Source organism: Puma concolor, chromosome B1 (genome assembly GCF_028749965.1).
Source record: "Puma concolor isolate L17-30 chromosome B1, mPumCon1.1.hap2, whole genome shotgun sequence".
Classification (NCBI taxonomy): domain Eukaryota; kingdom Metazoa; phylum Chordata; class Mammalia; order Carnivora; family Felidae; genus Puma; species Puma concolor.
Window position 1 is genome coordinate 102684167 of NC_141670.1, and position 27925 is coordinate 102712091.

Below are 27925 nucleotides of genomic sequence, written 5' to 3' on the forward strand. Positions count from 1 at the left end.
TTACTATATTAATTTTCAAAATTATTTTCAGATGTATTCTTGATTCCTACTTCTTCCTCTTATATTTGATATTGGTCTTGATTTCAGTCACATATTGACTTTAACTCCTGGCTCTTTAGCATTTGGAAAAAATATGTATCAGTGCATCTCAATCCTATAAGATTTATGGTCTGGACGACAAAAAAAGGACATGAATTCTCAGTGGGTTACTTACTCCCAAAAGAAGAATAAGAGAAAGGCTGGGATGTGCCCCCTCAACCTCTCTAGACCCATCAATCAGATTAAGTCTTTATCAATTATTTACTGCTGTTTAAAAGTCACCTGAAAGCTTAGTGTCTTAAAAGGACAAAAATTTTATCTGTTCACAGTACCATGGGTTGTGCTTGCTTCAGCAGGCACTAGAATTGGAACAATAAAGAGAAAGTTAGCATAGCCCCTGTGCAAAATAACGTGCAAATTCATGAAGCGTTCCGTGTTGTTAAGGGGTCAAATCATCACGAAGATATAATAATTGTAAATATAGGCACTGAATATCAGAGCACCAAAATATATTAAGCAAATAGTAACAATTCTGTAGGGAGAAGTTGACAACAATATAATAATAGTAGGAGACTTCAATACCTCACTTTCAGCAGTGGATAGTTCATCCAGAGAGAATATCAACAAGAAAATGTTGAACTTGAACCGTACATTGGACCAAATGGACCTAACAGACATATACAGAATGTTCTGTCCATGAGCAGCAGAATATGCATTCTTCTCAAGTGCACACAGAACCTTCTCCAAGATAGATCAGATGATAGGCCACAAAGCAAGTCTTAGCAAATTAAGAAGACTGAAATCATACCAAGTGTTTTCCAACCACAATAGTATAACTAGAAATCAACAAGAGGAAAGTTGGAAAATTTGTAATCATGTGGAAACTAAACAACATACTCCTGAACAGTCCATGGGTCAAAGAAGAAATAAAAAGTAAATTAAAAAAAAATGTCAAAACAAATGAGAATGGGATGCTACACGAGCAATTCTGAGAGGAAAGTTTATAGTGATAAATGCACACATACATGCTAAGAAAATAGAAAGATCACAAATAAACAACCTAACTTTATACCTCCAGGAACTAGAAAAAGAAGAACAAACTAAGCCCACAGTGAAGGAAACTAAACATTAGAGCAGAAATAAATAAAATACAGACCAGAAAAACACTAGAAAAGACCACTGAAACTAAGCCGGTTTTTTAAAAAAGGTAAACAAAATTGACAAAACTTTAGCCACCCAACTAAGAGAAAAAAAAGAGAGAAACTCAAGTGAATAAAATCATAAATGAAAGAGGAGACATTACCCCTGGGATTACAGAAATACATGGTATCATAAGAGACTACTATGAGCAATTGTAGACCAAAAAAAAAGATAAGCCAGAAGAAATGGGTAAGTTCCTAGAAACATACAACCTACCAAGCCTGAATCAGGAAAAATAGAAAATCTTAACAGACCAGGATGCCTGGGTGGCTCAGTCAGTTAAGCATCTGTATCTTGGTTTCAGCTCAGGTCATGATCTTATGGTTCGTGGAATCGAACCCCTTGTTGGGTTCCTTGATGACAGCACAGAGCCTGCATGGGATTCTCTCTCTCTCTGCCCTTCCCTTGCTGGCTCATACACACATTCACTCTCTCAAAATAAATAAAGAAACTTAAAAAAAAAAAAAAAAGAAAACCTTAACAGACCAATAATAAGCAAGAAGATTGAATTAGTAATCAACAACCTCCCAACACTGGAAAGCCCAGGAGCAGACAGCTTCTCTGGTAAATTATATCACATATTAAAAGAATAATTAACAACAACTCTTTTCAGATTCTTCCAAAAACATTGAACAGGCATGAGCATTTTCATTCTTCTTTATTTTATGAGGCCAGCATTACCTTTATACCAAAAACCAGATAAGTATACTACAAACAACAACAACAACAACAACAAATTAACACAACAGCAGAACCCTATAGAACAATATCCCTGATGAATATAAATACAAAAACTCTTAACAAAATATTAGTGAACTAAATTCAACAGCACATTAAGTGCTTTATCCCTGGGATGCAAGGATGGGTCAACATACACAAATCAATAAATGTGATAAACTGCATTAATAGAATAAAAGATAAAAGCCATGTGTTTAATTCAATATATGTGGAAAAAGCATTGACAACACACAAAATCTTTCATGACAAAAACTTTCAACAAATTGGGTATACAAGAAACACACCTTAAAAGCTGTATATGACAGACCCACAGCTAACATCATACTCAATGGTGGAAGATTGAAAGCTTTTTCTCCAAAATCAAGAACAAGATCAGGGTGCCCACTCTCATTTGATAGTACTGGAAGTCCACCAAATAAAACTCATCCAAGTAGGAAAGGAAGAAGTAAAACTGTCATTATTTGCAGATGATAAACTTTACGTGTATGAAATCCTGAAAACGCAACCAAAAACTGCTAGAACTAATCAATGAAATCAGTAAAGTTTCAGGATATAAAATGGACATACAGAAATCAATTGTGCTTCCACCTACTAATAACAAAATGTCTGAAAAAAAAATAAAGAAAACCATCCCATTCACAATAGCATCAAAAATCATAAAATACTAAATAAAAATACATAAAAAAACTATAAAACTTTGATGAAAGAAATGAAGAAGACACACCTAGAAAGGTCTTGTGTTTATGGATAAGAAGAATTAAAATTGTTAAAATGTCCATACTACCCAAAGCCATCTAGAGATTCAATTCAATCCCTATCAAAATTCCAATGACATTTTTCACAGAAATAGGAAAAACAATCCTAAAATTTGTATGAAATCAAAATAGACCCCAAAGAGCCAAAAGAACAAATCTGCAGTCATTGTACTTCCTGAATTCAAACTATACTACAAAGCTGTGGTAATTGAAACAGAATGATATTGGCATAAAAATAGAAACATGGACCAATGGAACAAAATACCCCAGAAATGAATCCCCACATATACTGTCAACTAATATTTGATATGGAAGCCAGGAGCACTCAATGGGGAAAGGATAATCCCTTCAACATGGTGCTAAGAAAATTCGATAATTACATGCAGAAAAATGAAATTGGATCCCTATCATTCACCACTCACAACAATTAACTTGAAATCATTTAAAGACTTAAATGTAAGACCTCTTAGAAGAATACTCCTAGAAGAAAACATTGGGAAGAATCTCCTTGACATTGGTCTTGACAATAATTTTTTGGATGTGACACCCAAATTTCAAGCAACAAAAGCAAAAGTCACTAAGTAGGACTATATCAAACTAACAAAGAAACAACAAAAAGCAAAAATCAACAAGATGAAAAGTCAGCCTTTGAAACAGGAAAAAATATTTGCAAATGACATATAGATAAGTTCTTAATATCCAAAATATATAAAGAACTCATACAACTTAACAATAAAACCAAACAAACCAATTAAAAATGGGCACAGAAATGAGTAGCCATTTTTCCAAAAAAGATATCCAAATGGCCAATATATACATGAAAAGATGCTCAACATCAGGGAAATGCAAATACAAACCACAGTTTAAGGTATCATTTCACATCTGTTAAAGTGGCTATCATCTAGAAGGCAAGGGATAACAAGGGTTAATGAAGATGGAGAAAAGGAAATCAGTGCACCATTGGTGGGACTATAAATTGGAGTAACAACTATGTAAAACAGTGTGGAATTCTTAAAAAAATTAAAAATACAACTATCATATGATCCAGCAATCCCACTTCTGGATATGCATCCAAGGGAAATGAACACAGGATTCTGAAAAGATCTCTGCACTCCCATGTTTTTTGCAGCATTATTCACAATAGCCAAAATATGGAAACAATCTAAGTGTCTGTCAGTAGATGAATGGATAGGGAAGTTGCAGAATACATATACAATTGGAATATTATTCAGCCATGGGAAAGAAAGAAATCCTGCCATTTGCAGTCTGACATGGATGGACTTTGTGCTTAATGAAGTAAGCCAGACAGAGAAAGACAAATATTGTATGATATCACTTATCTGTGGAATCAAAAAAGCCAAGCTTGTAGAAATAGAGTAGAATGGTGGTTACTGGGGGCTGGTGTGTAGGGGAATTGGGGAGATGTCATTAAAGGACATAGACTTGCACTTAGAAAATGAATAGGTTCTGGACATCTAATGCACAGCATAGTGATTATAGTCAACAATATCATATTATACACTTCAAAATTGCTAAGAAAAAAAAATTGCTAAGAAACTCTATCTTAAATGTTCTCACCACAAAAAAGAAATGACAATTTTGTGACATGATAGAGGTATAAGCTTAAGCTGTGGTGGTAATCATAATGTAATATCTAAATGTATCAATTCAACACAGTGTACACCTTAAGTTTACACAATGCTATATGTAACTTACATCTCAGTTTAAAAAATACCATGGGACATCCACTTGCACTGGACCCAGTGGGGCATCTTTCTGCTGGTCTTGTCTGGGTCACACATGTAGCTGCAGTCATCTGCAGCTTGACTGGGGCTAGATGATCTAAACTGAGCACTGTTACACATTTGGTGGTTGGCTTTGGCTATTGATTGGGCCTTTCTCTCATGTGTTCTCTCTTTGTTAAGAAGTGTAGCCTTAACAAATACTGGGCTTCATTATGTAGTGGCAACATACAAGGGGCTAGAGAAGAAGCTACAAGGCCACTCAAGGCTGAGAGGTTCAGAAGCCACAACCCATCACTTGCACGGCACCCTATCGGCAAAAGCAAATTATAAGGCCAACTAAGATTGAAGGGGCAGAGAAATTAATTGCACCTCTGGGTGGGAGAAGTGGCTAAGTCACATTATAAAGGGTCTGGGGAGAGAGAAATTATTGAGAACACTTTTTTAAAGTTGAGACAGAGAGAGAGAGAGAGAGAAAGAGAGAGAGACAGCAAGAGCAGGGGAGGGGCACAAGGAGAGGGAGAGGGAGAGAATCCCAAGACTCTGCGCTGTCAGTGTAGAGCTCCACATGGGGCTGTCTCATAAACCATGAGATCACAACCTGAGCCAAAGCCAAGAGTTAGACACCCAGAGACCACTTTTAAAACAATCTTCCCCAGGAGCCACATATGAGTGAAAACATACGGGGTGTTGTATGGAAACCAATTTGACAATAAATTATATTTAATATAAAAAAGCAAAAACAACAAAAAAGATATAATAGACAAATAAATATTGTGTGTATTTAAAAAAAAACCCACAGTCTTCCCCGATGTCTACCTCCTTTCTTGACACACATGAGGAAAAGGGCAGAGAGAGGCCAGCAGTGAGATGGGAATTGATAAAGTGCAGGACTGAGGGAGAAGTGTCTATTCTTCCCACTCATCCCACAAACTGGTGATACTTTAACATGCAAGATTCCTATCAACCTAGGGGTAGCAATTTCAGACATTTGCAGAAAGTAACATTTAACTCTAATAAATAACATTCTCTGCTTTTAACTGAATCTTTTAACCATTAAAAACATAATCAGTAAATATATTGAATAGTGATTCTCGATTATAAATATAAAAGTCTTGGCATATTTTTATTTATGTATTTATTTTAAGAGAGAGGACACACACAAGTAGGGGAGATGGGACAGAGAGAGAGAGAGAGACAGACAGACAGACAGACATACAGCCTGATGTGGGGCTCAATCCCATGAGACCCTGGGATCATAATCTGAGCCCAAATCAAGTGTGGATGCTCAACTGACTGAGCCACCCAGGCACCCCAAAGACTTGGCATTATTTTTTAAAAATCTTTAATGTTTATTTATTTTTGAGAGAGAGAGAGATGGAGTGCAAGCAGGGGAGGGGCAGAGAAACAGGGAGACACAGAATCCAAAGCAGGCTCCAGGCTCCGAGCTGTCAGCACAGAGCCTGACATGGGGCTCGAACTCATGGACCACGAGATCATGACCTAAGCTGAAGTTGGACACTTAACCGACTGAACCACCCAGGTGCCCCAAAGCCTTGGCATTATTAAAGAAAGTTTAATTAAAGAAAGTTTAAACAGTTTTCTTCTGATGTCAACAGAAAGCCCATGAATGTACTGGGTAGTGAGCTGAGGTTCCCACACTACAAAGTTTATTGTTAAACACTGGCATAATTAAGGATAATTTCAAACTCAGTTTGTCTTTTTAGGGCTTTACAAACTGGAGATATTTTTTCCATATTTATGGTTTAATTAATGGCATCATATCAAGGGAGGGGGGAGATGGATATTTCTAATCATGATTCATTTTGCTTCTGTGACCACAGGACCTAACAGTTTCTTATTAATAAGAAAGGCTGTTAACCCTTCACAACCCCATGGATTTGGGTGCTGATGAGTGAAAGGAAAACAACACCTGCATCATTGGCAGTGTCTAGTGATACAGGGGAGTCAGGACAGGTGGAGGTAGTGTTAGTGAGGGCAGGCTGTAAGTGCACATTATAGAATCCAATGCCTCTGTGGTTGCCAGGAAGTTTGTTCAACAACTGCTCCAAATGCTTCCCTTTGGGAAAGTCCAAAATTCATGGGGCAAAACTGGACCAGGGTTTGAAACAAGCCTGTCTTGAATGGCCAGGCATTGCTTTCATGGACTCTTTGATATTAAGCCTTGGTTGTTATGTGGTTTGGTCACAGAGGGAAAGTGGCTGATGCCATCTCCCTCTGTATGTTTTCACCTTCTCGTTCTGAATCAGGGCAAACTGTAAGATGGAAAAACAGCCCAAGAGGGGAAATGGAAAAGTTGGCTGCCTTACACCCTTTCTGCCCTCCCTCTGCCGGGGCTTTCCTGGAGCTGAGTTCCAGCTCAGCTAGTAGGGAACAAGAGAAAAAGAGACATGTCCAAAAGGAGATGATGGTATTTGGGGAATTGTTTATATGCAGGAATGTCCCAGAAAGATTATCTCCACTTATAGTTTCTCTTCCTTTTCACTTATGGCAACAATGGGCAATGAATCTCCTTCTCTCTCTTTCCCTTTCTTCCTGCCTTCATCTCTACTTTCCTTTCCTCTCTTTTTCTTCCTTTCTTTAAAATTTTTCATTACTATTTATGTGAAACTTGGTCAGAATGACCATGATTGAATGTAACAGGCATCTATATAGCTCAGGGACATTCATAAAAGCTGTTACAACAATGAAAGTGGTCAGAAGTGTGACTCAGAATACCTTCTTAAGGAAAAAAAAAGAATATTTTCTTAAGGATGCAAGGGAGTCTGAATTTTGCATATCTTTTATTCTGGGTTTGTATATGCATACATACACATAATCTTTTTAAGAAATTTTTCAGAGTCTCAGAGCATCATAGCAAGACTGGGTCCTCAGAAAAATTAGTATTTTGATATGTTGCGTTTTATATCTTTACTAGAGTTATATCTGATATTCAGTCTGCCTTGTAGAAAGCTTGTAGTACAGTGGAAAAATTTTGCTTCTTACTTATAACATGATCTTCAGCCAATGGGAGATTATAATAACTGCCTTTGATTTAGGAAACACTTTCCTTCTGAGTTGAAGTTGATATAACACATCTGTATCCAAATAGGTGTAGAGAGAAAACTGGCCCCAGTATATAAAGCTGAGGGAAGGCTTCATTTGTCATACAGAAGACTCCCAATTGACTAGATTATCCTTACACATGAACTCAGAATTGCTGACAATTGGCCATGCTGGCATATAATTCAGCAGCAAGATAATGAAGTAGTAGTTTTATGGATTTTGTGTTCACCTTGTAGAGTTATTTTCTAGTAATATTTTAGAAAGGTACAGTGCACCTCACACCTGTCAGAGTGTCTAAAGTTAACAATACAAGAAACAACAGGTGTTGGTGAGGATGCAGAGAAAGGGGAACCCTCTTGCACTGTTGGTGCAAATGGATGCAGCCACTCTGGAGAACAGTATGGAGATTCCTCAAGAAACTAAAAAAGAACTACCCTACAATCTAGCAATTGCACTATTAGGTATTTACCCAAAGGATAAAAAAATACAGATTTGAAGAGGTACATGCACCCCGATATTTATAGCAGCATTATCAACAATAGCCAAACTACGTAGAGAGCCCAAATGTCTATCAACTGATGAATGGATAAAGAAAATGTGGTATATATATACACAATGGAATATTACTGAGCTATCAAAAAGAATGAAATCTTGCCATTTGCAATGACATGGGTGGAGCTAGAATCTATTATGCTAAGAAAGTAAGTCAGTCAGAGAAAGACAAATACCATATGATTTCACTTACATGTGGAATTTAAGAAACAAAACAGATGAACATATGGGAAGGGGTGGGGGAAAGAAGAGAGGGAAACAAACCACAATAGACTCTTTTCAAAATGTTTATTTTTGAGAGAGCACAAGTGGGGAGGGGCAGAGAGAAGAGTACAGAGGATCTGTAGTGGGCTTTGTGCTGACAGTTGTGAGCCTGATGTGGGGCTCAATCTCAGGAACCGTGAGATCATGACTTGAGCTGAAGTCAGGCTTAACTGACTGAGCCACCTTGGTGCCCCAATGGATTCTTAATGATAGAGAACAAACTATGTGTTGACAGAGGGAGGGAGGTGGGAGATGGGCTATATGGGTGATAGGTACTAAGGAGGACACTTGTGATGAGCACTGGGTGTTGTATGTAAGTCATGAATCACTGAATTCTGCTCCTGAAACCAGTATTGCACTGTATGTTAACTAAAATTTAAATTTAAAAATAAGGGAAAAAAAGAAAAAAAAGAAAGGTACAGTACAAATTCACCAAAATCCTTATCTTCCTATATCAGGCAAAGTATCCTATACTCTTGAGTCTCTGGAATGAGTATTTCTCTAATCTCAGCCCAGAGAGGTTCCATTCTTATCCTCCTTTATGGATGAAGAACCTAAGGCAAGGAAAGGACAACCACCTTGTTCAAACTCATGCACTGCTAAGTGGTAAAACCAGGACTTGAACCCATTAGTCTTCCTTTAGTCCCACGACATTGTCCTGCATTTGTACATTGATATCAAGTTCAGTTATGGAGGAAATTCTATTTAACCCATACAGCAAGCTGCTAAATTTTTAATGCAAGTGTATTAAAATACTTCATGTTGAGAGGTAGGTGAAAATGTTTATTAAATAGAACAAATCCCACTGTAATTGTGTTGAATATGCCGATTCCTTATGTCAAAATCTCCAGTGATTCCTTATTGACCCATAGCTAAGTGATTAATTGAAGAAGTCAGTTAAAAGGCGGAATCACAGAAAATACTGTTAACACACCTTAATAGTTTATACTTGCTGTGAAGCATGGGCAGCCACATGCAATATAGGGCCAGGGCCTAGTCCTCTGGTGGAGATCAGAAGTGCCTCCTTACTTACACTACATGCAGGCTGCACCACCTTATGATCTGAACTTTCAGTTTCTTTAAAGTGGAATAAGACCTGGGGTGCCTGGGGCTCAGTCGGTTGAGCGACCCACTTTAGCTCAGGTCATGATCTCATGGTTCGTGGGTTCAAGCCTCGTGTTGGGCTCTGTGCTGACAGCTCAGAGCCCGGAGACTGCTTCAGATTCTGTATCTCCCTCTCTCTCTGCCCCTCCCCTGCTCACACTCTGTCTCTCTCCCTCTCACAAATAAATAAACATTAAAAAAAATTAAAGTGGACGAAGACCTGAATGATATCTGGAGCATCCTGAGCCCAGAATGCTTCTGGAGTTTTATATATTTTCTCCATTTTTAAAAAATAACTTTTCCATCCATAAATAATTTAATATAAATTTATATAATTATATATATATACAAATTCATTTTAAGTACTCACTTTTATCAATTCTTCTTTTTTAAATGTTTATTTATTTCCTTTGAAAGAGAGAGTGAGCAAGGGAGGGACAGAGAGAGAGAGGGAGAGAGAAAATCCCAAGCAGGCTCTGCACTGTCAGTGCAGAGCTGGACTCAGGACTGAATTCACAAACCGTGAGATCATGACCTGAGCTGAAATCAAGAGTCAGATGCCCAACCAAGCCACTCAGGAGCCCCAACAACTTCTTAACTTACACATTTTATTCTGTGTTTCTACAACATCCTCAAACTGTACTATTTCTTGCGTTCTGAAATGAGCTTGCTTGCCTCAGCTTATTTACCTCTGCTATTTTTCTTTTTTTTTTTTTTATATATGAAATTTATTGTCAAATTGGTTTCCATACAACACCCAGTGCTCATCCCAAAAGGTGCCCTCCTCAGTACCCATCACCCACCCTCTCCTCCCTCCCACCCCCCATCAACCCTTGGTTTGTTCTCAGTTCTCAACAGTCTCTTATGCTTTGGCTCTCTCCCACTCTAACCTCTTTTTTTTTTTTTTTGTTCCCCTCCCCCATGGGTTTCTCTTAAGTTTCTCAGGATCCACATAAGAGTGAAACCATATGGTATCTGTCTTTCTCTGTATGGCTTATTTCACTTAGCATCACACTCTCCAGTTCCATCCACGTTGCTACAAAAGGCCATATTTCATTTTTTCTCATTGCCACGTAGTACTCCATTGTGTATATAAACCACAATTTCTTTATCCATTCATCAGTTGATGGACATTTAGGCTCTTTCCATAATTTGGCTATTGTTGAGAGTGCTGCTATGAACATTGGGGTACAAGTGCCCCTATGCATCAGTACTCCTGTGTCCCTTGGATAAATTCCTAGCAGTGCTATTGCTGGGTCATAGGGTAGGTCTATTTTTAATTTTCTGAGGAACCTCCACACTGCTTTCCAGAGCGGCTGCACCAATTTGCATTCCCACCAACAGTGCAAGAGGGTTCCCGTTTCTCCACATCCTCTCCAGCATCTATAGTCTCCTGATTTGTTCATTTTGGCCACCCTGACTGGCGTGTACCTCTGCTATTTTTTATCTGGAATGTCCTTTTCACCAACATGTCTTCCTGCTGAAAACCTACCTATCCTTCAGAGAGAAGGATTGCCAACCAACAAAGCAGTATATACAGCATAAATCCACATATACACCACTTACTTTCCCAAAGGATATCCAAATGACTTGAAAGAATTCGAAATAAATATAAAACAACAACTGAAAGAATAAGGCCACTAGGGAATAGATATATTCAAGTAATTGGGTTGATCTCTTATCTCAGCAGAGTTCTTAATTTGGTTCTCAGCTTTTCTTAATTTAAAATGCAAAAGAACTATATAATTTTTATCTAATAAAAGAAAGGAAGCTTGTTTACCTTCAAAGATTCATTCGTGATACAAAATTCAAACCATGTGTAACTAACTACATATTATCGTTTTTAGTAAATGGGTACAGAAGAGAAGGCTCCAGAGACAGGGCACTTGTTTGCTTTGCTGAGGTAAACTCATGGGTCCTTGTCAGAAGTCCCTGGAAGATTTTCATAATATACCCAGGCTCTTTCTCTGAGAACTTTCTGATGGATTATATCATGCTAGCACTGTTGGGAACTTCAGAGACTGTAGGGTATCATTGAAAATGAATTCACTTCAAGGGACATTGATCCTGCTGCACCACTCAACAGCTGACTGATCTTGTCAAGTTATTTAACCTTTCTGATTTTTCACTTCTTCATCTGTAAAATGAGTATAATAACTGGAAAAATATAACTGAAAAGTACTTACCCTAGTGCTTGACACATATTAGGTGTCAATAAAAGGTATCATTATTATTACTAGTATTCTGAAAAAACTAAAAACAGCCAAAACAAAACAAAACAAAACAAAACAAAAAAACCCAAACCGACAAAACAACAACAAAATCTCTTCCTCTTCTCTGGTATTCTTTCCTCTGATTTAAAAATGCACAGGTCTGCTCAGTCCTGGGGAAACCTTTGTTCAACTACAATGTGCCTTTAATCTACCATTTTATCTCCTCCCTGACTTTTAACACCATTTCCTTACCATTTGCCATTTCATTAACACTTCAAAATTTAGCTCTTCTGAAACTTCATCTTCACTCTGTTGAAACTTCAAGATCCTCAGTGACTCAGTGTCACACTGTGTAGCATTGGGCAATTTTAAGATTTCCCCTCCCTTGACACACACTACTTGTCCTTTTACTCTTCTGTTTCTTCTTCCTTCTTCAGTTGATTTGTCCTACCTCAACTCTGTCCCAATGGTGGCAACTGCCCAAGTTGTCCCAGACCTTTGCTTTACATAATCTCTACTCTCACTGAGGAATCTTATCAACAAATATCTTTATGTAGATGCTTTCTAAATCTTTCTCTCTACATTAGATCATTTTCCCATATTACAGTTGCAAAACTGCTCACCCACCATTTGAACGTCTAATGTCTAATAGGCATCTCAGACTCAATGTACTAAAGTCCATCATCTTGCCCAAATATAATCTCCCTGTGCAAGTTTTAAACCTTTAAATCATCTTTGATTCCTCCTTATCTCCCCACATCACATCAGACATGGAAACCTGTCAATTCTTCCTTTCTTATGTAACTCAATGTGTCAATTCTTTATCATCCCTCCGCCACCGCCACTACTATCTATTATCACTCTGTTTTTGGATTGTAATTTTCTCAACTAGTTTTTTTTCAATCTTAATCTATCCTGCATACCATTATCAAGTTAATATTCTTTAAAAAAAAAACTGCTCTCATTAAACACATCAAATAACTTCCCACCTCAAAAAATACACGATTCCCTAAATTTTAAGGAGTAGGTGACCTATCTTGTATTCCAGGTTGGAATTTCTAAAATTGCATTTAATTTGCCTTTTTAGACTTACCTACAACTAATTCTTAACATTAATGATTATTAAAATAAAAATAGCCTAATTACAATTCCTAAAAGCCCATGACGTTTTTGGACTCCAGCATCTATTCCCTGTCTTTCCTTGCCATCTTCACTTAAAACAAAACAAAACAAAACAAAACAAAACAAAACAAAACACCCAAAAAACAAAACTAATTCTGTGATTTTTTCTGGCATATCAACTCTTACCTCAATATCAATCCATTTGTTTGCCAAGGTTCTATGTCCAACCTGTGGAGAACAGCATATGACCCAAGCTTTCAGGAATGGTTATATGACCTGTGTATGTACAATTAGAATGAATCCTAGGGCTGTGAGGGCGTTCCTGAGAAAAGAGTCAGGATAGGATTGACTCGGCTGCAGTAACAAATATCAAATCTCAATGGTTTATTTCTAGCTGATGTCAGTTTAATGTGGGGGGGGGAGGCTCCCCTTCAGGGCACCCCTCCAAGTGGTAGCTAAGTGATCTAGCATCCTGTATACTGCCATTTTAAGCAAGTGATGGCAAACAAAAGGGGAGGAGAACATGGTTAGTTGTGGATTTTGTATGGCTAGGTTTGCTTTATATCCAGTGGCCTAAACTCAGTAAAATAGCTTCAACCGAGCTCCAAAATAGGTGGAAAATATTGTCCTTCTATGTGTCAGGGAAGAAGAAAGTGAAATAAGATTTGATAAACACACAGGACTCTTTCTGCCATGTGAGGAAGGGTATGAGCGAAAGTTAAATTATAGAGTCACTTAAAGATGCATAAAATGTCAGGACTAATCTTTTTTCCATAAAAAAAGTTAATATAAAACTTTCCAAAGTGTATAATACACCTAGAAATAGTTGCAGATGTGCCTGTGCCCACCCAGAGGACCCAGTGCTTCAACTCCCAGGAATGTAAAATGCACTGAGGTAGAATTCTGGTCCTATTTCCTTATTTTTTCTTTCATTCAGCAATCTGCCTCACTGTGGATTGCCTATAGAAGGGAGGCGCCCAAGAGAGAAGTACAGATGAGAAAGGGGAGAATGAAAAAGAGCAGAGAGAGAGAAGAGAGGGGCACATCTAAAGAGAAAGAAGAGGAGAGGAGTAGGGAGAAAAAGAAGACAAGTAGTGGTAAGACCCATGGCATTTGTGCTTTGAATTTTTAGTACATTATCTAAAAACTCAAAGAGCATTAATTCTGCATTTCTTGCAAAGAGATTGTGGCCTCACACATATGAAGAAGTGTGACTGATTCTGCTTATGTATAAAATAATAGAAAAAATATATATTGGCCACTGTCTCCAGTTCCTGGCACAGATCTCCTAAATCCCTTGGAATTGCCTGGATGATAGGAAGGTGTAATTTTTTTTTCAATATATGAAATTCATTGTCAAATTGGTTTCCATACAACACCCAGTGCTCATCCCAAAAGGTGCCCTCCTTGATACCCATCACCCACCCTCCTCTCCCTCCCACCCCCCATCAACCCTCAGTTTGTTCTCAGTTTTTAAGAGTCTCTTATGCTTTGGCTCTCTCCCACTCTAACCTCTTTTTTTTTTTTCCTTCCCCTCCTCCATGGGTTTCTGTTAAGTTTCTCAGGATCCACATAAGAGTGAAAACATATGGTATCTGTCTTTCTCTGTATGGCTTATTTCAATCCCAATCAAAATTGCACCAGCATTCTTCTCGAAACTAGAACAAGCAATTCTAAAATTCATATAGAACCACAAAAGGCCCCGAATAGCCAAAGTAATTTTGAAGAGGAAGACCAAAGCAGGAGGCATCACAATCCCAGACTTTAGCCTCTACTACAAAGCTGTAATCATCAAGACAGCATGGTATTGGCACAAAAACAGACACATAGACCAATGGAATAGAATAGAAACCCCAGAACTAGACCCACAAACGTATGGCCAACTCATCTTTGACAAAGCAGGAAAGAACATCCAATGGAAAAAAAGACAGTCTCTTTAACAAATGGTGCAGGGAGAACTGGACAGCAACATGCAGAAGGTTGAAACTAGACCACTTTCTCACACCATTCACAAAAATAAACTCAAAATGGATAAAGGACCTGAATGTGAGACAGGAAACCATCCAAACCCTAGAGGAGAAAGCAGGAAAAGACCTCTCTGACCTCAGCCGTAGCAATCTCTTCCTCGACACATCCCCAAAGGCAAGGGAATTAAAAGCAAAAAAGGTGTAATTTTTTAAAAAAAATATTTATTGATTTATTTTGAGAGAGAGAGGGAGTGAGAGAGAGACAAAGAATGTTCACTGCAGAGCCTGACACAGAGCTCGATCTGACAAATAATGAGATTATGACCTGAGCCAAAATCAAGAATCAGTTGCTCAACTGAGCCACCCAGGAGCCCCAGGAATATCTTATGTTTTAATGAGGTGACTCCTGATGGGATCTTGGATGGGGGCTGGTTACCAGAAAGACCAAACCAGGATCAGAAGCTTAGAACTTTTAGCCCCATTCCCCATTATCCGGAGACGGGAGAGGGGTTGGAAATGGAGTTAATGATAGATCAGGCTTCCATGAAGGAAGTACGAGGTGTAGGGATGTGTCACCGGGTTTGGTAACCAAACCCGGTAACACATCTGCATACCAGGTGGGTGTTATACCCTAACTCCATGGGGACAGAAGCTCCTGTATTCAGGACCCTTCCAGATCGTATGTACCCTATCTCTCATCTGGTTGTTCATCTGTATCCTTTATGACATTCTTTATTATATAATAATTATATAATTATTATTACATAATAACCTGGAAAGTGTGTTTCATTAAATTCTGTGGGCTGTTCTAGGAAATGACTGTATTCAAGGAGAAAGGTCATCAGAACCTGTGATTTGTAGCCAAGCTGGTAGGTAACCTGGGGCCTACAATTTGTGGTTGGTGTCTGAAGTGGGGTGGGGCAGTCTTGTGGGATGGAACCCTTCACCTGTGGGTCCTGGGCTAACTTAAGTTAGTGTCAGAACTGAATTGAAATGTAGGACACCAGGTATTATCTCATAAGATTGCTTGGGGGGAAAAATCTTTACACATTTGGTGACCAGAAGTGTCAGATGTGAAGTGTTCAGTGTGAGTAGTACAGAAGAGACACGAGACACACAGGAAGACTATAGTGTTCCCCTTTACATTATAGAAATAGACCTCCACCTTTGTGAAATGATTGGAACGACTCCAAGGCATGTCCTTGATAGAAACATAATCTCCCTCCTTGGCTCCTTTCAAGTCATCCTGGCTTCGTCAGTGTCTACAATTGCCTGCCATGGTGTCTTCCCTTTGGTTTAGGCTTTTGAGAAAATGAATGTGTATCTGAGATAATATTTTTTGAACTATTTTGCCTTTTGCATCCCTGTGTACAGACCACTCCACCAAGTCTTTTTCCAGATGCATCTATTTGGCTAACAAGTTTAGGACTGTTCTAGCAGGAATGCAAAGAGAACAGAAACACTAATATTCAGTTTATAATATCTAATAGAGGATTAAGGTAGAAGACAGTAGTTGCTGAAGCCAGCCTTTATTAAAAGAAAGCCTTTATTAAAAGAGTTTTCTATATTCACTTAGCTTTCAAATGATAGGATTTCTTTTGCAGGCAGAAATAATACCTCTACTGTGCTATCTAGGTCATGAACCTACTGCTCTATGGGCAGAGAAGGATATTTATTCATATGTTAAACAACTTAGTGTCCTCTATGTGCTGGGCATCATTCTAAATGTTAGGAATACAGCAAATGAACAAAAAAGGCAGTGTTTGTTTAAGAACGTATATACAGTAGTGTTCTGGTAAATGTTTAATAACTGGTTCTCTGAAGAAAAAGGCTCTGCTTTCTAGTACTTGCAAATTTCATGCTGTAAAGTCTCCCACCTTGGCTGATTTCAAGTTACGCACATAATATCACTAAACGCAGAGCTGGGAAGATATGTGCATAGTTGTTTACTCTCTCAAGCTGGTACAAGCTGGCTATAGTACACTGATGGCCATATGTGAGATAAAACTCTGTGTGTATGTGCTGTGTGTGTGTGTGTGTGTGTGTGTGTGTGTGTGAGAGAGAGAGAGAGAGAGAAAGGAAATCAGATCCTGAGCACTTTAAAGAGATGGAGAGTAACCTAAAGGGATTGTTGAATTCCTTAGCAGGTGTAGCTTTGTGAATGTGTGACCAGAAGCATCCCTGGTTTGCTTTAGCACTCTACTGTACCCATCTTGAAGTTCTTAATTTTTTAATAAGGACGACTACATTTCCACTTTGTGCTGAGTCCTGAAAATTACATAGTTGTTTCTTCTTATTACAATGTATTAAGTTTACTTACAAACTAAACTAATACTTAGGGTTTTCCCCCTATTTTCTAGAGGATGCAGTCATGAAGAAATTGAGATGCCTTATGAAGATATAAAGAAGTACTCTCTCAACCCAGTTTGAGGAGCGATTTCGCCTTGTGACAAGTGCACAAAAGTTATTGTCCATTAACAACTCACCCTACTCTTGGATCTCAAGGATCTACATCTAGTCTGGTTCTTGACCTCCATCTCAATTACAGAGCAGCAGCACAACTCCATATTCACTCCCTGGATCTCATTGTGAGATCTCAGAATTTATACTGAATCTTAAGCTACAACCACCTTACACATGAGCCTCTCCTAACTCCCTGCATGTATGGAACTTGCTTTTCACCTGGGACCTTTAATCATCCAGCTTTAGTCATCAGCTCATTCTGACATGATCTGTCAACACCAAACTGGCCTCCATTTTAAGATGCCCCCACCCCACGCTAGAGTGCCAAGTCTCAATGCTCACAGTCAAGTAGGAAATCAAGTCTGGCTTGTGCTGCTAGCTCATTAAATTTTTTTTTTATTTTTGATGCTGAGAGACTGGGAGAGTCTAGATGAGAGAGGACATATTTTATTCATTCTTTTATTTCTTTTTTTTCATGTTTTTTTATTTTTGAGAGCGAGAGAAAGACAGCATGAGTAGGGGAGGGTCAGAGAGTGAAGGAGACACAGAATTTGAAGCAGTCTCCAGGCCCTGAGCTATCAGACGTGGGACTTGAACCCACGAACCACAAGATCATGACCTGAGCCAAAGTCAGACACTCAACCAACTGAGCTACCCAGGCGCCCCTCATTCTTGTATTTCTAACACCTAGCATTCTAGCCAGTCCAGAGCAGAAGCTCAAAAACAGCTTATGCAATTGCACTGAACAATGTCCTCTCAAGCCCTCAATCCTAACCTCTTGCCTTTACCATCATTGGGTGACCTCCCTTGAACTCCAGGGAGGAAATCAGTCATGAGACAAGATACACACATGTCCACTCACCCTCTAGGAGTGGGGCTTTCCCAAAGCTCCCTCTGAGGCCCTCTGTTCATTCCTCTTCATCCTGCTCCTCCCTCTCATCATGTCTCTTCTCAGTTCATCACAACACAATTGTGACAAGTTTTATCTCAGTAGGATTTCCAACACACTCCAAAATGTGGCTTTATGCTCCTTATTCAACTTCATTTCTTACTGCTGTCCATCCTGGTCAGGCCACTTTCTCACAAACACTGCTGCTTGCACATGCTCCCTGGTCTGGGGTGCTTTTCTCCTTTCCCAATTCCCTCTTTTACACCCCTTTCTTCACAGCACCTGAACGAGGCCAATCTTGATGGAGAAAGATTTAGAGGAACTTTTTACAACACAATGAGCATCTCTTTTCTAAATTTTACTACACCTTCTCAGTCCTAATTTTTTAAGCACTTAGGGACAATAAACTGAAAACACAAAAATTCCAATTCCCTCTTTATTCTTTGTCTTCTGCATCTTTCTTTCAATTCTGATCTCCATCCCTCAAAGATACACACACACACACACACACACACACACACACACACACACAGAGCGAGGGGTTGGGGTAGGGAATAACAGTTTCCTCAGGTACAAGCCCTGGGGAGGATAGGATTACTTAGGACTATGAGGAGTCAGGAACCACATGTTCCCCTGCTTTCCCCAGGTCTGACTCAATTGCCATTGGGCAATTCTTACATTTACACGTGATAGGGAATAGAGTAAGGGATGAGTTAATATTAGAAACTTAAAGGAATGGAGAACTGGAATTATGACATTCTGGGAAAGTGATTCTAATAATCCCATAGATTTATACCACTGTTCACAGTAACTAGTAGGGAAGAAATGGTTAAATCTTTGGAGCATGGAGGAAAGAATTTTACCAATTTTGCCAGCTATGAAAATTACTATTGATTTGTCACACTCCAGTTGGAGTTGAGGTAACAGTTTCCCTTCTGAATTTTTATAGATGTAGGGAACCAGGTTTTAGTTTGTAAAAACATAAACATTTCTGGTTAATCCAGAGAAAGAAGAGTTGTATCTGATGCAGTTTATCAAGAGACCACTCTACTTATTCTGATAATGTTGAAAATGGGACATGGGACAATGATCTATCTCTCTACAGGGAGTATCTGGCAATGTATGGTGGTTAATTTTATGTGTCAACTTTGGTAGGCCACGCTACCCAGAAATTTTGGTCAAACATTATTCTAGATGTTTCTGTGAAAGTATTTTTTTAGATGACATTAACGTTTAAATCAGCAGACTGAGTAAAGCCTATTACCAGTACTCTGGAATGTGGGTGAATCTCTTCCAAGCAGTTGAAAGCTTTAATGGAAAAAGACTGACTCCTGAATAAGAAGGAATTCTGCCAACATACTGCCTTCAGACTTGAACTGTAGCATCGACTCTTCCCTTTGTCTCTAGCTTGTCAGCCTATCTGGCAGATTTTGGACTTGCCATCCTCCACAATTATGGGAGCCAATTCCTTAAAATAAAATTTTCTCTTTCTATAAATATGTATACATCCTGTTGGTTCTTACTCTCTGGAGAATCCTTTCTAATACCCTGTCCTACAGAACTTCCCTGAAGAGTGAGTTCATAATATCTCAACACTGACTCTTCCCCATTCTACTTTTAGAAACAGACCATTTTAATACCTTTGTCTCCCTTGGAAAAAAATAATAGACATTATCTACAGACAAGGAGAAACAATAAATGAAGCCAAACATAAAATTCATGTTGATAGATGTCAATTTTGTAGTACAATATGTGATTTCTTTGTATAAACTAATTTTAATGCTCCAAAAAATGGAAAAAAAAGGAAAAGGAGGAGGTAGAAGATAAGAAAAGGAGGAGAGAAGGAGATCAAGAATGAGAAGAAGGAGAAGAAAAAGAAATGAAATTATTGAAATGAACAATAGGTCTAAAAAAAAAATCTAAAACAAAAAACAGCATCCGTCCAGGATGAATCAATATGTTGACCAAACCCTTTTCTAGTAAAATGATATTTAGTTGTAAGAAAAGCAACCACAAAGGTTTTTTTTCTTTTCTCCCTCTCTTTAAAAAATTTTTTTAATTTATGATTCGAACATTGTCTACTTCAAAGTCTCATTTAAACTTTCTATAGTGAATCATCTTCATTGCATATTTTCTGAGTAATGGCAGTGAATCACTCTTTTAAAATGTTTTAAGAACTTAATGTTCTTTAGCACTCAACATTTAACATATTTTCTAAATGCTACTTTATATGAATATTGCTAAATAGCATTATAAGATCATCATTTTTCATAGAATTACGTATCAAAATGATATATGAAGGGATACTGTCTTGTTTCTGACATTCCAGAAAATATATTAATTGTTGACAAGCTCAGGAAGCAGAATAGCATAGTATAACAACGCCTGAACTTGAAGTCAAAAGATCTAGATCCTAGTGCTAGCTGCCCCTACCACAGTCATCTTAGGCAAAACTATTTGATATCTTTACACTTCAGTCATGGCTGTATCTATAATATCTGAATATTATTATGAGTATTATGAGAGGTTATTTAATGTGAGAGTGCTTGGTACAGAGAGGGAATTGTCTATACTGCTGCAGTTTAGGGAGGTGTGGAATCAATAACGTTACATACAGTGAAAACGCATGGTGGAAGGAGGAGAGAGAGTCAAGAGGACAGTCAAGGATCTTGCTCTGGAGCTCTGGGCTAAGAACAAGGTGACACAAAGGCCTAAAGAACCCTCTGCAGAACCAGAATGTACAGAAACCTTGCTTCTATGGGAGTCCAAAATATTTCAGGGATGTTTTCTTGGAATGAATTGCTGTCAGGAAACCCATATGTGGATTATTATGAATTACTGAAATTGTTATAAACACAAAGGACTTAGCATAGTTCTTGGTAACTAGCAGGCCTTCATTAAATGATAGCTGTCATTGTGTTTACTGTTACCATTATTATCAACATTAAATGAGAGAAGGAGGTGAGGGAAATTAAAGTCAAAGGAGGGCCCTCTGTGGATTATTTCTAAATTATTCTAGAAAGTATGAAAAAACATTTGATTTTCTCTGGATGAGCCGAACATAATCATAAAACTGATATAGCTCGGCAGATTCATCTGAATTGTCTGAATTACAACTGGAGGTGGGGCAGGGAAGCCTCTAGATATGAGACTTCTAGAGCTGGGGTAGGGCCTAATGAGTCCTCACATCAGTGCATGTTCACCCAGGGTGAGAGTCCAAGGGTGGCATGTGTGCACGTGTGAACAGGGAGGTGATGATGTTAGAGCATTTAATCACCATATACCTATGCATTAATGTAAGTAGGAATACTAGGAAGGGAGCCTGATACATTCCTCTAAAGTCCGGGCACTTTATCTGTTTAACTTATTTGACACTGACTGCAGTCTTCTAAAGCTTGTATCCTTCCTCCCAATTGCTATGTGAGAAGATAGGGGTGCAGGGAACTTGAGTGACTTTTCCCAGCGGGTATTGAAACTGGGATTGAAACCCAGGCAATCAGTCCTCCAAACCCCTGCATTTATGTAGTCTTCTTCCTGTGCCCTCTTCCCTTGATGGTGTTATTCCCTAAGTTCTCCTCTGTGTAGAAGCAATATTCATTTTACATGGCACTGTAATTGGCACATTTTACATTTGCAGGAAAACTGTCCCCTTGTGAACACTGACCTGAGCTTTTTGAAGTGGTTTCCTCGTGAGTGTTGTTTACCATCACTGAGCGGCTTGTTGTTTCTCAGAGTGCTGGTGAGTATGGGTGATGGCACGTAATTTAAGCAGTCTGAACTTTGGCCACAAACCATTTGTGTCACTAAACAGAAGAAGAAACAAAGGGAAATCAAGCATACAATAATGGTACAAGTGCTAAATGGCAAAAATCATGATTTCTCAGTTTGCCCTCTTGGTGAATACTCTCCCAAGACATATTCATTCCTTTCATTGTTTTCTTTACAAAGAGCATACCTTATACATCTACTAACGTTAAGCATATTGCCTCTGCTTTAAATTGGATATTTATTTTTCATTTAAAATAATGTGTCTAAAACTAATGATGCTAAAACATTTACTGTCGTGCTGATAATTTCTCCAACTCTGTGTGCTACAAAAATGCAACCAAGCAGAAAAAAAAAATAGATTCTAGTTAAATTGACAAGATTTATATACTTTTTAAAAATGAAGAAAGTTAAATCTGGATCTTCATATTACTGGTTTTCATTAATTCTTGCTTCAACATTACAGAATTAGTGGGGAAGAAAGTGTCCTTTCAGCATTCTGTCACTTCACATATATTCATTTTTAATTAGAAATATTTCCGGTTAACTAAAATTAGGTCATACTAAACCTTCTAAAATATGACACTTAAAGTTTTGGCTGACTTTTGCCGTCTCCATAACATGTATATACAAAATGAAGAATAATTCTTATCATAGATTTCAATAGTTTTATTCAGAAAAAAACTCCCACATTTACTGTAGTTCCCAGGGCGTCTTCTACCTGTTCATAAAAGAATTACTCTGTGAGAGAAATGTTCAAGGAATGTATGAGTCGTTTTCCAGGCAGTCACCCACTCCATTGTCTGATGGTTAGGATTTAGCATTTCACAAGTAAAAACATCACTTTTTCTTATGGTTAACAAAATCTGGATTTTGAACACGAAGAAGGCTCAGAGCAGCAGAGTATTGTTGGTAAAAGGTGAGATGCTAGAAACCATTCTGCCGCCTTTCATTTCAGTGACTTCCCACCACTTCTGTTCACTGTTGGTGTGTATGCTATAGGTGTGTCCGCCTTCACAACTTTCCACTTGCGTGGAATTCCATCTGTTTAATCAAACCGAAACAAACTGTAGTGTCAAGGTCCTTGTACCTTAAAAGATTTCCTTCCTATTATCTTGTTAACCCATTGCATCATTCAGAAGAATAAATACCCCAGCTCAGCACACAGGAAATGTAACAAAAAAAAGGAAATAGACAATATTAAGATATACACATGTATGTGTCACACACACATGCGCACATACAAAATATATGGTCTGTGTAACGGAAGAGTCAATGATTTGTTAAACACATATAATGATGTCTGCCTAGTGCATTTAAAATTATAAACCCTGCTAACTGGAATTTGAATGTTTTCTCATTTTTTCAAAGAAGGTAATAATGATATAATGCTGAATTTGCGATAGAACTGTGTGGCAGGAAAAAGATGTAGCAGGATTCCAAATTCACTCCCAGCACACTTACATGTGCAAAGGAAAAGCAGCTCCTTCATTTCTCTATGGCTGATTTCATTCTCCTTACGAGCCTCCATCCTGCTGGATAGAATGGACATTTCAACGCACCAACATTTGAAGAGTATCCTTTTGGTCTAAATTTCAATCTATTCATGTATGATGTGAGACCATCAATCACAGCTGGTTAATGTTTTGTTTTGGGCTATTCCATCCTTCAGTGAATGCTCAGACTTTCAGAATGCTTCTTCCCCTTTGGGGTAGCAAGTGGGTGCATGAGGGGCTTCACTGTGCTCTCTGTGGCCTGCCTGGCCATGCACTGGCTGGTGTCCTCTGAACTCTGGCTCCCCTGCTTCTGCCCCTGGGCATCTTGCTGGTGGCTGCTCCTGAAGGCTGAGGCTGCTCTTTCAGGTTGGTCTGAGGCCAAGGTTTCTCTCTGGTGACTTGGTTCCTGAAGGCTGGCTGCAACCTGGCTTCAAAGCTATTTTGCTTTGCCTAGAGATTTCTGCCAAGTTGGACAGCCAACACCATCTGCTTCCTTCTGCAGCCCTCCTCCTGCCAGCAGAAACTTCAGAACTCACTGCATTGTCTGAGTGCCAAGGGTAGCTCAAGAGGGCTAGCTCATACTCTGCCTAAATGTGTAGTAGCCCAGCATGCACTGCAAGTCAGTGCTCTCCCATACAGGAGTAGAGCTGTTCAGCTTATCTAGCAGATCTGTCCCTGCTGGCGCTTCAGCCAAGAGGAGGAAGCCAGCAATCCGTCTTTCCTCACCTGCCTCTTTCCTCACCTGTACCCGTTCACAGCTTCCTTCCATATTTCTCTTCCAGATTTCTAATCCTCCCTCCTTACTCCAAACCTCACGATCAAGTCACTGGATCAGCTTCTCCCCATGTTAATAGGACAATAAGGAATTTAGAAACAGTGTTTTATTTTCCAACAAATTCAGAAAAAAATTCCTATTTTGGTTTTCGTCGGGGGGGGGGGGGGCGGAAGATAAATAGTGAATCTTTTTCTTTGCACTCCTGCCACAAAAAGTTCAAACACACAGCCTTCCTTCCATCTCCACCTCCTCCCCTTTCCCCTGGCCTTTTCTTCAGGTTCCAAATAGGAAAGTCCAGTAATACATTTCCAAAAGATATTATCCTTGTTCTATGTGCAAAAGGAGCTGCAGTTTCAAGGGTCTCTTAGGTTAATAAATCGATAAAGGAGTCATATTGTATTCTGAATGTTAGCAAACCTTAATAATCGAGAGATCTTCATTTATAGCTAGACTCGTTGTAGCATTTATGTGGTAGCATAAAAAGAAGGCTTTTAGAAATTTGATATCTGATGGAATTGTTGTTTTTCATCCTATTTTATAGAATTATTTCTTATTTCATGTTTGGGCATCCTAAAATAACTTAATGACCCTCTCTGTATTAATAGAATGTGAGTTATAGTTCATTTAATCAAGAAAACTTCAAAATAATTCAACATTCTATTTGGATGTCTATTCAGATTTCAAAATAACTCAACATGTATTTGGAAGGTGACCTCAAATTTTATCACTGAAATAAGATTCTGAATTCATTATTAAATCCAAAATGAGGTTTTAGGTAAGTACCTAAGATTCTGTATATAATTTCCTTGTTTAAAAAACCTGTCAAAACAAAACTGCCATTTAATTGTCTACCTTGAACTTAGGAATTTTTGAGGTCCATGAAATTATATGCAATATTTAGTATCTACATTTTTATGGGAGGAAAATCATAGCTTGTATCAAGTCATTAAACAAGGGATTCTGATTCACAAACAGGTTAAATTTTCTTCTGTGCTTTAAGCCCAATAATATTGAGTGTACAATCAATTCTTTGAGAGAAGTAGAGTATAAATGACAAATTGCACTTTGTAATGAAATAAGTGGGTTGAAGATTCTTATTATGAATAAAGTACTACTTTGTTAAAGGTAAATATATAGTTACGTAAGTTTTCCTTCACAAAAGATATAAAATCAAATGAACTCAAGCTGACTGGACAGAGTGCAAACTCCTTAGCGCTATACAAAATGCCGTCTACAGCTGACCTAGCTTAGTCTTTCCAGATTTACCTGTCACTTTGCCCTCACTTTGTATCGCAGCCAAATCCAATTCTTCTTTCCTCTGAATCTCTCATGCATTTTCAAGCCTGTTCAAAATCTGTCTGGCAAACTTCTTCCTATCTCTCAGTGTCTCTTCCTCCTCCATATGCATAGTCACCATCATAGCGTTCTGAACATCTCGTTGCTGTAACAGCACGCTGGATTGCAACTGTTATTTCTGTATCCTTACCCACTATTAACAGGGACTATCTTGATGGCCAGGACAGTATTATATTCTTTCCACATCCCTAGGACTGAGCACAGTGCCTGGCATAGAGGAGAAACTCAATACATGTTGGTTGAACTAATAATTAAAGACGAGGATTTAAGAGAGTTAATAAAGGACTCTGGCAGAGGACAGTGGGAAGAGGCTTAGCCTTTGGACAAAGAAACGTGAATTCACCATATTCTAATGACACTATCAAGAATGATACATCATTGTCCCAACGAAGATATTCATGTATCAGCTGGGAATAGTGGCAAATTAGGGTTGCTCAGGCCTTATGACAGAGTACAACACCCTTCTGCAAGGGTACCTGGATTACATCAGGACTCCTGAAGGCCTCCCATCTACCCTCTCCTATCTTAGCCTCTGTTACTCCTCCTTCTCATTTCTTTTCTTCCTGCCCCCCTCCCTTCCCTGTCATTACGTCATAAACCATCCCTGCCTGCCGCACACACATACCAGGACCCAGATAATGTCAGTCAAGGTGGGTTGTTCTGGGCACTCTTCCACAAGCCAGTGTTACGGACGTGCCTGTTGAAGCTTACAGTTTGCAAAGCACTGTCACAATGTCACATATATCATCTCATATAATCTTAATTTGGGCCTAGTTATGTCAGGTCAGCACATGTGGGAAAAACCATAGCAACTTAAGTCATCCAAGACAGAGTACCTGGAGGAGCCCAGCCTGGGACAAGGTCTTTTAACTCTATTTGCACTTTGGAGTTCATGTTGGAAAACAGAGTGAAGATAGATGATGGTGTCCTTAGTATAACCAAATATTAACAAAAATGTTTTTGTTTTTCTAAAAGTAATTAATAGACAGAAAAAAAATTAAAATACATAAAGGCTATATAATGAAATACAATGCATCCTTCCTTACTGTAGCCCAAGATCTTTATCCCTGCTTTCCCAAGGTTACCACCATGAAAAATTTCTTGTGTATTCTTCCAGAAACATCTTTAGTGTATGTGTGTGAGATACATAATTGTGCTTTATAAAAATATTATATGTATTTATAAGTGTACACAACCAGAAATAATGCATGCTATAAATATACCTCTATATACAAATATAAGAACATTCAAATGTAAAAAATATAACATATAATCACACACATATAGCTATATGTATACATACATACATGAAATAATTCTACATAAACTTCTATCTATCCTATCTATATGTGTTGTTTGTATACATATGTATGTATGTATATACACACACATATATTCATATATATTCATCTATCTATATCTATATCTATATCTATATCTATATCTATATCCATATCTATATCTATATCTATATCATCTATATCTATAGTTAACTATGGATCTGAATGTTAAAGGGCACGGCTGGTGGTAGAGGCTAGTGACATTATTATTTCTGATCATTTGTCAAATTTAATGAAGTGAATCAGGGAGCAGTTTTTTTGTTGTTAGAGAAGATAGCTGTTTATACAGTAGTGTCAGATCTTCTGTTGGGCCCAGACTGGTTTGGGCAGAGTCTTCTTTCCTAGGAAGCTTGGTCTGTGGGTCCCACTATTTACTGACTCTCAGAAGTTTTTCTGCTGTGATAGCAACTGCTGTGACCATTTGGGCTTCAAGACTGATCTGCTGGTTTCTTTGAAACACACCTATGGACGTGCTCGATGGAGTTGTCTAGAGTGGTAATTGACTGTTTATTGACTCCACCCAGCCTCCCTGCCAGTGAGTGGAGGACAGTGTTTCAGTTATTTTTGGTGCCCTAGCACAGACCCCACACCTCCTTGAGTGCTTGTTGAAAAGATCTGAAGCTGTAACTGGCATTTACAATAGCTCACTGGCAAAGTCTATACAGAGCCCTTGGAGAGGTAGATGAAGACATCTATTCTTACTGAATAGTCATCAAGGGCATTCTCTCTTCTAGACACCATTTGGAAGTAGGTCATTTATCTTTAGTGCTTCTAGCTTCCTCTTCTATCCTCATACTGTTTGAAACTAGCAAATGAAAGCAAGCCATTTGGTGTGATTTCTGTGCTTGACAGCTGAGGTTATTTTGGGGGGCGGCCATTGATTTATGTTCTGAAATATTCACACAGAGTTCATGTACTCTTTGTTCTATTGGGGAAGAAATAACCTCGAATCTCTTAGGAAGCATGCAGTGAAAAAAGAAAATAAAAAAATGGAACAACGACAACAAAATGGAAAGAAAAAGACCAAGAACTTCAACTCCATAAACTCATATACATAGATTCTTTAATGACATAGTTGC

General features: G+C 38.4%; 1 long non-coding RNA gene and 1 pseudogene across 1 annotated transcript in view; one reads left to right on the forward strand and one right to left on the reverse strand.

The window, feature by feature from the left end:
* The first annotated feature begins 381 nt into the window (after positions 1 to 381).
* LOC112859165 (U6 spliceosomal RNA) lies at positions 382 to 480 on the forward strand (annotated as a pseudogene).
* Positions 481 to 21772: 21292 nt separating this feature from the next.
* The window catches only part of LOC147581782 (uncharacterized), a 112591-nt gene continuing 106438 nt past the window's right edge, over positions 21773 to 27925 (reverse strand). Inside the window, exon 3 of the long non-coding RNA XR_015249760.1 lies at positions 21773 to 21917. This is a non-coding gene — a long non-coding RNA (uncharacterized LOC147581782). The remainder of the gene's footprint in view (positions 21918 to 27925) is intronic.